This window comes from Pipistrellus hanaki (assembly GCF_964339955.1).
Source record: "Pipistrellus hanaki genome assembly, chromosome: 1".
In the NCBI taxonomy this organism is placed as follows: Eukaryota; Metazoa; Chordata; class Mammalia; order Chiroptera; family Vespertilionidae; genus Pipistrellus; species Pipistrellus hanaki.
This window is the reverse complement of record NC_140503.1, coordinates 169,367,420-169,379,490: the sequence shown is the minus strand read 5'-3', so window position 1 is coordinate 169,379,490 and position 12,071 is coordinate 169,367,420. Positions and strand designations below refer to the sequence as shown.

Sequence of the window (12,071 nt, the reverse complement as noted above, 5' to 3'; positions counted from 1 at the left end):
TTTTAGTGAATATTGCTGTAATAGAACATTGAAATTCAATATTAAGATGTAGATTATTCCCTGGTTTAGCAGACTCTTTTGCTATCCCCAAAGGAAAGTGAAACAGTATTATATTTTTTCATAAAAGACAGGCCTTGAAGACAGTACAGATGCTTGGACTTTTCTATTTGGTAATGCTAATGTAATCATCTAATATTAGAAACATCCATCAGAAAAATCTAGAACTTTGAGACATGCTCATTTGATCTTTTTTAAATCTAGAATATTTAACTGCTTCATTTCTTCTCCAAATTGAGAATGTTTACATTTATCTAATTCTTTAGAACTGTTGAGTATTGACTTGTTATTCTTGAGGGGGGGAAAAAAAAGTATATTCTGACCAACTACTCTACTTTCATGCCCTATGTAGTCAAAATGGATCAATATATAATTTTTAAAAGAATTTTAGTACATATATTTCATTATAGTGTCAAAACAATAAATATATTCAATAAGTGGTAAGTCCTTCAAATTTAGATACAGAATATATTTTTTTTATTTAAAAGGCATTAATAATTTGGAGTGGAGCCATATTTTAATAGAACATCTTGATTTATTACCAAATTAATCAGAAGAATATTACATATTAAAACCATATTCTAATTATAATTGCATTAAAACTTATTAACTTTCTATTCTTTTTTGTTAGAAGATAACATTTTTAATATTTTTAAACTAATAAAGATGCTTGTTTAAGATTCACATCAGTAGTCGCTAATTGGATAAATGCTGAAGACTTCCATTCAAGTGCTTAAAGGATTACTGCACAGAAATTTGATACTAAAAATCTTTGCTCACATGAATCTTGGGCTCATTAAAGATGAGATGTTGTAGGCACCGTGATATTTAAATCCCAGTCACTCTCAAGACAGGCTAAAATATACAGCTCTGAAGACATTCCACAAGTGGGGTCATTGATACCAAAAATGGTATTAAGAAAAATAAAAAAAGACCTCATACAGTTTACTGGCTTTTCATACCTACCATTGAAGGAGGTAGTAATTTAAAGTGTTGTAATCAAAATATAACATCAGCACTAATTATAAACATTTCTAAAGCATTGTATATAATTCTTTAAATCATAATGTAGTGGAAAACAATTAGAATTCACACAAAACCAGATTTTTAAAATGCAAAAAAAGGGAATATTTAGTAAATTTATTCAAATGAAGCTTAAATGATACAGAACTGAAAATATTAGAAATTTATATACAAAAGAAAGTGAATACAAATTAGCCAACTCTATGAACATTTCCAACTAAGCACTCATAAAATATCTCTTTCTTTTATATAGGAACTAGAGGCCTGGTGCATGGATTCATGCACTGGTGAGGTCCCTCAGCCAGAAGGACCTGCACCTTCTAGCAATATGGGACCCCTTGGGGGATGTCAGACTGACAATTTCAGTCCAATCCCCACAGGCCAGACCAAGAGACCCCACTGGTGCACAAATCCATGCACTGTGCCTCTAGTATGCATATAAGATCTTTGGTTAATCTCTTTCTGCCCCGCCCCGCCCTTTACCTCTGAGATTCATCAGTCTATTCCATGATACAGTCTCATGGCCCCTTCCCAGCATGTAGGCCTTCTTTCATAGATCACTGTCAGCTTTCTTGGGAACAGGATGACCCTGTAAATGATCGTCAATAACATGACCATTACTTAAGAAAAACTGTTTTGTCTTAAATTACTTACTCTGCAAAAACAAGATGTGGTAAATGGGTTTAAAAGTGGTCCTGCACAAAGGGTCGGGGCTGCTCTCTGGACTCCCTGCATGGAGAAAGGCAGAGCAGTTGCTGGCCAGCTAATAGAGGCTCCCTAAATTTTAATTTGGTCTGGACTCCAGCGCTCATTTACTCGCCTTCACTCCACAACAGTATCCTATATAATAAAAGCATAATATGCAAATCAACCAAATACTGGAATGACCAGTTGGCAGGGGGCACGACTGGGGAGTAGGAGTCACCAGGCCAGCCAAGGCATGTGCCAGCAAGCATAGGGAGGAGACAGTGATGTGGGGAGGGGGGGGGGGATGTTGGTGGTGGCGACCAGTGGCAGCAGAGGGGCAATTAAGGGAATAGGACTGGCCACTTGCCACTGGCACTGTCCCTTGATCAGCCCTCTGGTCACCTCCTGCAGAGGGAGGCCAGATTGCCTGTGGGGAGCAGGCCTAAGCCATCAGTCAGACATCTTTTGAGGGCTCCCATACTGTAAGAGGGTGCAGGCTGGGCTGAGGAACCCCCTCACCGAGTGCACAAATTTTTGTGCACCGGGCCTCTAATAAAGTATATTATGAGAGATTGCATTAAGATCCAGTAGTTCTTCAACAGTGTTGCCAGGTAACCATATAAAGCAGCAAAGGTGAACAATCTTCATAGTACACTTTCACCTTATTAAAGTTGAAACTGCTCCTTTCGGATATTTTTCCAGTTCAGTGTGAAGAAATTGTTAGGGTTTCTTTAGTGGTTTTATCTGTGGCTTTATTTATTTATTTATTTATTTATTTATTTATTTATTTATTTTTAATATATTTTATTGATTTCTTTACAGAGAGGAAGGGAGAGAGATAGAGAGCTAGAAACGTCGATGAGAGAGAAACATCGACCAGCTGCCTCTTGCACACCCCCTATTGGGGATGTGCCCGCAACCAACGTACATGCCCCTGACTGGAATCGAACCTGGGACCTTTCAGTCCGCAGACCGACTCTCTATCACTGAGCCAAACCGGTTTCGGCTTATCTGTGGCTTTAAAGGAAAAGGTTTTGTTTTCTCCCACAGTTCACAGTTTTCCAATGAGACTTGTTTGGAAAGCATATAGTTCAGGGATCTTTTGAATAACCAAATGCTCTTTAGTAGATGAATTTGTTCAATGCAACTGTAATAAATAAGCATGTACATCTTTAGCTATATTACCATTATATCCTGGAACCAAGGTAAGATGGCTTTCTTGTTCCCACAATCGCTTACTGTATTTTTCTGGCGTATAAGACGAGCCCCTAATTTTACAGTTAAAACATAGGTTTAGGCCTATATTCGCTGTATAAGACTTTTTATGCATGCAAATTATACATGTTTTGTAACCGAAGCTACACTGTGTTCTAGTAAAAAGCCTGCTCAGATTGGCCAGAGTCAGAGAGGCAGTCTATTAAAAAAAGAACTGGTGTTGCCTCGGAAGTGGGGGGTAGTCTTATACAGCGAATATAGGCCTAAACCTATGTTTTAACTGTAAAATTAGGGGGTCATCTTATACACCAGAAAATACGGTAATTGTTGTTTTAAAATCTGATTATTTCCATCACTTATTATTTCTGTTTTGGATGATAGTTCTGACCACCACCTTTTTATGACTGCTTAAAACCAGTTTAAACCAACTATTATATATTCTTCAAATTTGCTTTTAATTAGTGACATTATAAGAGGCAACAAGTCTACATAGCAGCCAAGTGTCATGTATTGTTTTTCTTCCTGTAAGCTAACTATACTTAAGCACAGGAAGGCAATCCACCACCACTCCAAGGTCTTCTATCCTCACCAAGTAAGCAACGAGTTTACTTACATGTCTTTTCCAGATGTTAAAGCTACATTCAATCTCAAATTCCTGCTGAACAAAACTTGTGCCATTGTTTATTGATCCTCAGAAACCTCAGTAAAAACCCATTGTGATGATGCTCTTTCTGTCTGTAAAGAATCAGAATCACAGGAGTTGAGCAAATATGTTGGACTAGCATAGTGAAATTTTTTAGGCAGGTGGCCTGGGCAAGCCAGTTGATTTTTTTTATTTGCCATGTTAAAGCCCCCACTTCTAGAGACTTTTTCTTTTTAAAACAAGAATTTGGAAAAGGATAAAAAATTTTGTTTCTGTGGTAGATCACCTTACATAGTTTATCTAGGCTTTTCACAATGTGTCCAGCTGTTCTATTTATGTAAGCAGCCAACTATTCTGGAGATTTCTTAACCACTTTCATGTTCCTATTAGTGAAATTAGAAATCATTTTTCTAGGCTAATCAATGGAATGATCCTCAATATTATTATAAAAGGTCCATTTAAAAAAAAACACAACATTGTGGGTTTTAGATGTTATAATCTCTTAAAAACGTACAACAAAGTATTTTGAGTGTGTATATTTATTTCAGTAGCTCCACAATTCTTTTAGTTTACCATATTTAAAACCTTGGAGACACCAAGACTTTTACCCTTATTTTTTTTCCTATAGTTAATCAGTCATCATAGTCTAATATTTCTTCCTTCAAAATTTCCCCCAAATCTCATGGTACCGCGACACCTCAGTCCAGCCCTAACTTTCTATTCTTATAGTCCATATCGATTGTTAGAAAGATACAAAAAGAGAGGTACTGTATAATTGTTTTTTAAATCTTTTAAAAATACAAATATTTTTATTTGCATACTATTGGGAATTCTTCATGGATATACCAAGTAACACTAAACATGAATGCTCAAATCTTTTTCATTTATAAAAAATTAAATTATGACATAGCACATGTAATCAATACACATTTACAAAATATTAACCTTATTCGTCTGCTGAGAAATTTGATTTTTGGTGATTATTAGGAAAATAAGAAAGCCAGTGTTCGGAAATAAAACATTTATCTTTAACTAAATCCAGATATGTTATCTATCTTCCATTGTGGTTTTTTATTATATAATCAATTCAAATATATCTTGCTTCAATACATTTTGAAAGAAGAATATAGAGATATATTCATCATCTAGCTCTCTGGTTGACTTATGAAGACTAATAGGATACTCTTAATACTGTAATGATAGCCATTTTATCTAAATAGAAGTGACCTAAATTATATTTCGTTCAGAGCTGGGTGGTAAATAGCATTATTCATTGTTAAATATATAACTTTTATTTTTCTTTTGGATTCTAAGTAAAGGGAGATACAACTTTGGGAGAGATGAAGAAAGTGAACTTGTGACTAATATCTACCTTATGACTAAAAACCATCCTGATCAATGTGGAAATTAATATCTAATGTTTGAGTTTTCTAACATATCAGACATTTCTATACATTAAGCTTACTAACTTACTTAATGGTCACAAAAACCTTTAAAAGAGGTAGTAGCTTTATCGCCATATTACAGATAAAAAAAAACCAAATAACAGACGTTAAGTAGCATGTCCACTATCCACAAAGATAATACTTACTGAAATAAGATTCAAACTTGGGTAGTCTTGCTCTAGAGTTATGTCCTTAACTTTGATGTTCAAGTGCTTTTATAACAAATACTAGAGGCCCGGTGCACGAAATTCGTGCATGGGTTGGGGTTGTTCCTCAGCCCAGCCCGCACCCTCTCCAATTGGGGACCCCTTGAGGGACATTAAACTGCCCATTGAGACCTGATCCCACTGTATCACAATCCAGGACTGGTGGCTCCCAACTGCTCACCTGCATGCCTTCCTGATTGCCCATACCCGCTCCCATGCCAGCCTGATTGATGTCTAATTGCTCCCCTGCCAGCTCTCAACTTCCCTCCTCTACCGGCCTGGTCACCCTTAACTGTCAGCCCCTGCAGGCTTTATCGCCCCCCAACTGCCCTCCCTTGCAGACCTGGTCCCTCTCAACTGCCCTCTCCTGCTGGCCATCTTATGGTGGCTATCTTGTGTTCACATAGGGACAGGATCTTTGACCACATGGGGGCAGCCATCTTGTGTGTTGGAGTGATGGTTAATCTGCATATTACTCTTTTATTAGGTAGGATAGAGGCCTGATACATGGGTGGGGGTCAGCTGGTTTGCCCTGAAAGGTGTCCTCGATCAGGGTGGGGGTTCCCTTGGGGCATGGGGAGGCCTGGGCAAGAGGCCTGTGGTCGTTTGCAGGCCAGCCATGCCCCCTGATGACCCAAGCAGAGGCCCTGGTATATGGAATTTATTTACCTTCTATAGTTGAAACTTTGTAGCCTGGAGTGGAGCCAAGCCTTCTGGTTGCTCCTTGGCTGCTGCCATTTCTATTTGAATTGTTTACCTTCTATAATTGAAACTTTGTATCCTTGAGTGGAGTCCTAGGCCAGCCATGGTGTGTGAAAAGCTTGGATTCCTCTATTGCCGGGGAAACCCAAGCCTCTTAACTCCTCTCTGTGGCTGCAGCCATCTTGGTTGGGGTTAATTTGCATACTCACTCTGATTGGCTGGTGGGCATGGCTGGTGGGCATGGCTTCAGGGGACTGGTGGTTAATTTTCATATTACTCTTTTATTATGATTACTTTTATCAAAGTAATTGATATATTTTTTCAAAGTAACTATATTTTGATGTCTTGATATCCATTTCTTCAGTCCCAACTTCCTAAATCATTTATTAGCTCAACCAACATGCTCAACGCCTGTTTTATGCTAATAAGAATTCTAGATGCTAGATTTTTCAAAAGTGATTAAATCAGGACCCACTTAATTTGGGACTTATATTTACTGAAGGCAACAGTCAGGTTAATGTATAAGAACAATTAAATGTGATAGATTTTAGTAATGTATGCATGAAATACTGAAAGGACACAAGAGAGGACATCCTCTTTAGGAAAAGTCTAAGATGATAGAGCAGCCATATGTGAATACCCAGCATTGAAAGAGCTGGGCTTGCTTAGAGAAGCACAACTATGGTGCTCAGAATGGCTGGAACATAAGCATCAAGAAGCTGATGAGAAAGGAGAATGTAAAGAAGGTAGGGGATAAGTCAGAACTCATATTGTATCCAATTGCCTATCTGCTATTTTTTCACAGCATGTTTAGCACAGAGCTCATTTTCTTCTGGCAAAATGTGGTTATTCTGTGGCATTTCACCTTTTAGTTAATAACACCCTAAACTACCCACTGATCAAGGCAAAAACATTTGAGGTGTCTTCAGAGCTTCTTATTTTCTAACTAGAGGCTCAGTGCACAAAATTCTTGCACTCTGGGGGGCGGGGGTCCCCTCAGCCTGGCGTACACCCTCTTGCAGTCTGGGAGCTCTGGGGGGATGTCTAAATGATGGCTTAGTGTGCCTAAGCCATCAGCCAGACATCCTTAGCATTGCCATTAAAGTATTCATTTATCTACTTCTGAACCTGAAGTAAGACTTTGTGTTTGATGTGCTCTGAAAATATAATAAATGTATAGTTAATTCTTGTTGAATGAATGATATTAACCAGCTTTAAGAGGACAGTTTGTTGGCTTTCCTGTTTTCACCTTACCAATTTCTGTCAAGATCACTTAGACTAACAAAAAATAGATATCTGTACACATTTTCTCATTCATTTATTAAACATACAATGGGATTCTATGATATGACACTTTGCTAGGTTTCAGGGATAAAAGCAAAAACATTAAAATAAATATTTAGTTCATATTATCAATGTTTAAAATCAAAATTTGATGAGCTAATAACCCCTGTCCCTCAAATAATGCAATAATTCTTGGTTATAATAACAAGTCATTGGTTAAGTACATAGGTTTGCATATATTCTTTTGATTTAGTGTTTCGGGTTTTTTTGGATGTATTCTCAGAAGTAGAATCACTGGGTCATAAGGCAGTTCCATTTTTAATTTTTTGAAGAAACTTTATACTATTTTCCACAGTGGTTATACCAATCTGCATTCTTACGAACAGTGCATGAGGGTTCTATTTTCTCTCACCAACACTTGTTTGTTGATTTACTGATAATAGCCATTCTGGCAAGTGTGAGGTGATATGTCATTGTGGTTTTAATTTGAATTTCTCTGATGCTTAGTGACATTAAACATTTTTTTCATATGTCTATTGGCCCTCTTTGCAGAAGTATCTATTCCAGTCATTTAAACAATACAATATACAGATGATATATTATAGAATTGTACACCTGAAACCAAATAATTTTATTAACCAAGGTCACCCCCATAAATTCAATAAAAAAGAAAAAAAGAAATATCTCAAATTATTTGCAATCAAATATCTACAAATAATATATCTATTATAGATTGCACCATCCTATCTAATAAAAGAGTAACATGCAAATTGACCATCACTCCAACTCACAAGATGGCTGCCTCCATGTGGTCAAAGATGGTTGCCCCATGTGGACACAAGATGGCCAACAGGGGAGGGCAATTGGGAAGGACCAGGCCTGTAAGGGAGGGCAGTTGGGGGCGATCAAGCCTGCAGGGGAGGGCAGTTAGGGGTGACCAGGCTGGTAGAGGAGGCAAGTTAAGGGCAACTGGGCCTGCAGGGAAGGGCAGTTGGGGGGACCCAGGCCTGCATGGGAGACCAGTTGGGGGACCAGGCCTGTAGGGGAGGGCAGTTAGGGGCAATCAGGCTGGCAGAGGAGCAGTTAGGCATTAATCAGGCTGGCAGGGGAGTGGTTAGGGGTGATCAGGCTGGCAGGCAGAAGTGGTTAGGGGCAATCAGGAAGGCAGGCAGGCAAGCAGTTGGGAGGCAGCAGTCCTGGATTGTGAGAGGGATGTCCAATTGCCGTTTAAATGGGTAGTTGGACATTCCTCAAGGGGTCCCAGATTGGAGAGGGTGCAGGCTGGGCTGAGGGACACACCCCGATGCATGAATTTCATGCACTGGGCCTCTAGTTTATTATATATTTTTCCATTTTCCCATTCCCTCAGGTTTCTATGTGAGGAAATTTATTGTAGAAATAACTTAGTTTCAGCAGTCTAAAATGTTAATAAAAAGCATTAAATCTGGAACCAAAATTTTCCTTCTATTTTCCTTTCCAAATCATGATCTACTGTGTGAACTTGGTCAACTTTCTGAGAGTCTCTGAGGCCCCATTCATTCACATTCATAGAATATTGATACCTGTCCCAATGACTTCCCAGAGTTACTGGGAGGCTCTAATAAGACAGTTGTAAAAAAAAATCTATAGAGGCTCTCAAATGTCTGGAAAATTGGCTCTTCCTCCAAATCACCTGGGAGAATTTCTGAAGTCCCAACCCCAGAAATCTCATTTTTATAGGTTTCCCATTTTTATAGATTTCTGCCATTTGGAAATCACATTGTAAAGTTTTTACAAGTGAGAGTTATTGTAATACAATAGAATGTGAAGTCTGCCTTCCTAGATCTTTGGTCATCATAATTTCTGAGTTCATTAGTATTTTGATTGTCTTAGGACTGCTTTTAGTTATAGACTTTATATCATTAATCATCCTGAGTAAAAGCTCAAAAACTTTTCATAATGACAAGTTTTGGCTTTGACTTTAAAGGGAACCATTTTTTTTTTCTGTCAGAGGACTGATAAATAGGTTTAGTCATTTTGGATAATAACATTTTATAGTCTAAATTGACAGCTTAAAGCCACTCTTATATGCAATGGATTAAGCTAAATTCTTAAAACCCAGAAACATATATTATTTGAATTAATAAAATGTATTGAATTAAAAAATTCTCATTATATATATTTTTTTGGTTTTGAATATCATCTTTCCAAGAACTTTAAGGTTTTTATTTCCTAAGCATTTACCATAGCATTATGGTATATTTTCCCAGAAGCAACGAATTTAATTTTAACAGTTACTGGAGTTTTGGTAAACCATAATTTTTTAAGGCAGTAGCTTAAATGTAGAAATCAGCCACTGAAATAGAAACCAAGCATGTAACTAGAAATACTTCACAATTCCTTTCTAATATTCAGCTCAGCACAAAAGAGAGGTTAAGGGGAAAGCAAATCTGATTATATCATTCTTTGATTTATCAAGGCAATTTCATAGCATTCAGCAAAGCATTGTAGTGACATATAAAAAAGGTTAACTATATATTGTTTAGAAATTACCTTGACTGACTCTTTTTACCATTTCCTTTGTAAAGGAAAAGAAAGCAACGAATTGCTTTCATAAATTCCAAATCTTAGCACACCCAATCGTTCATGATCAGGACTTGATTAGCTTCCATATTATTTGTCAACTGCATCCTCCTCACCTCCTGTGTTTTAACTATGTAAGTGAATTTCAGTTTTCTTTATGTAGAGTTAGTACGACATAATGGATAATCGCAAGCACTTAGGGCGCAGACAGATTTGGAGTCTAGCACTGTCTTTATCACTTGCTAGCTGTGTGACTGGTTAACTACTAACTTCTGTAAGACTTTGCTACTAAACTGTGGTCCCTGGGCTAGCAGCATCTTCTGGAAGTTTGTTATAAATCAGACTTTCAATCCCACTCAGAACTACTGAGTCAGAATCTGCACTTAAAAAAAAATTATCCATTAATATTTGATAATCATTACTCTAAGCCAGTTTTTCTTTTGTGAACATAAGGTAATTTTTTTTTCTTTTTCTTAGGACTCTTATGAGGATTAAATGCGAATAATAATTATAAAGGGTTTGGCACAGTGTATAACATATTAGAAGCCTAAAATTTATATTAATGATTTTCAAAAGGATTTTTTTTTTCAAATTTGTCCATTTAAAGAGATAGTGTCCAATTTTAAGGAAAAGAGGTTTAGTAATTTCTTTGTGACTACATATTATTAAGTGGAGCCACCAGGAATTAATCTCAATAGCAGGGTCACACATTAATACACTATACTCAAGTTGTACAGCACAGAGAGGAGTAGAGAGACAGAACTTTAACACTTGTGAACTCATAATCCCACAATCACTTCTTGGTTGGTTAAATCAAAACCTCACAGAAAATCAATCTTCTAAGGACCTCTCTGCCATGCAATGATGGGTCTGATTCCTCAAGCTGAAACCAATCTCATCTGGTCTTTTAGAGAACTGGGCTGTCTTCCACTGATGAGTCCTGGCTCTGTTTTGATTGCATTATTCCTGTGCACAGAGAATTCCTATCCTGCCTCAGACTCTCTCAGCACCTCTATGATTCCTCAGTGGGTAACCTGGGTTCATTAGTTTCTGCTGCATTCCACACACAACTTTTGGGGGAATGAGGAACAAGGGTTTGGGCTCATCTATTTGGCTATTCACCCCATCATGGAAGCTCTATCCCTTCCATGTCAAGTTGGCTGTGTTGTTGAACCCAAAACAGAGCACCTTCTAGGGTTCATGACAAGCAACTGAAAAAGCCCCTCCAGTTGCTTCTGTGCACAGCTGTGCAGATTATTACTGTACAGGGCGGCCCTGGTCCTAATGAGACTGGTACTGTCTGTTCTCTCATACAGCCTATGCTGCTCTCATAGAATCACAAAAAGGACTGTTTCTGCACATCTCTCAGGATTTCCTAGCTCCATACGTTGCTCCTGCTGTGTCTTTTATCTGAAGTACCTAATCCACTCCATCCCCATCTCCACATGTCCAAGAGGTACTTAGAGACCTAGCACAAGTGTCATATCCCTGATGCTCCCATCTGTAATACTCTTTCCTCTTTTCTCATTCCCTTGTGTCTTGCCCCTCCATAACAGGCAAAAGTGGAAGTTTCCTGAGTTCAGTAACAGTTTTATGTGTTTATCTAAGCCCTACCCACTTTCCCCCATTTCTCCAGAGTAATAGCACATGACTTTACCCATGGTAGCGCTTCAATGAATATTATTTAGTGAATGAAACGGGCTTTCAGAGAGACATGGAGATAGACTACTTTGGAGGGCAAAATAGTCAGTTTTCTTTCCATGGTAACTAGAGAAGTAGGTGATTAGATTTGAATTGGGAGTTAGATTCATAAGTTCTTTCAACTTGAAAAACAGTAATTGAATACCTTCATACTATATATGTGAAAATTGAAATAATTACATAAAATATCCCTATGTACCTACAATATTATATTTAATCTATTTCACTTATTATTCTATATTCTTTAAGTTGGTACATAATTAAAACTTTTTTCATTGAGTTCCGCTGAATTTATATATCAGATTGCCTCTGATTTTTCCTATGTAGTTAATACAAAGGAATAACTTTTTATTTATGGTATTTACTTATTTTAAAGTTTTTCTGATGGATATATTTCCAGGATTGAATTTTCTAAGTCTATGAATATCTTTTATTGGCAATTATGCATATTAACAAACTGTTTTATTAAAAGGAATATGTTAACTATGCTTCTTTCATAACAACCTGACAAGTTCATATTCTTGTGATTTAAATGGGAAAATAGTG

At 37.3% G+C, this 12,071-nt stretch overlaps 1 pseudogene across 1 annotated transcript; it reads right to left on the bottom strand.

The window, feature by feature from the left end:
- Positions 1 to 2,905: 2,905 nt before the first annotated feature.
- On the bottom strand, positions 2,906 to 11,485 carry LOC311621226 (KATNB1-like protein 1; annotated as a pseudogene). Its single transcript has 3 exons — positions 11,482 to 11,485; positions 3,302 to 4,126; positions 2,906 to 3,005 (listed from the first exon to the last, which is right to left on the bottom strand). The product of its transcript is annotated as a KATNB1-like protein 1 (transcript).
- Positions 11,486 to 12,071: the final 586 nt, after the last annotated feature.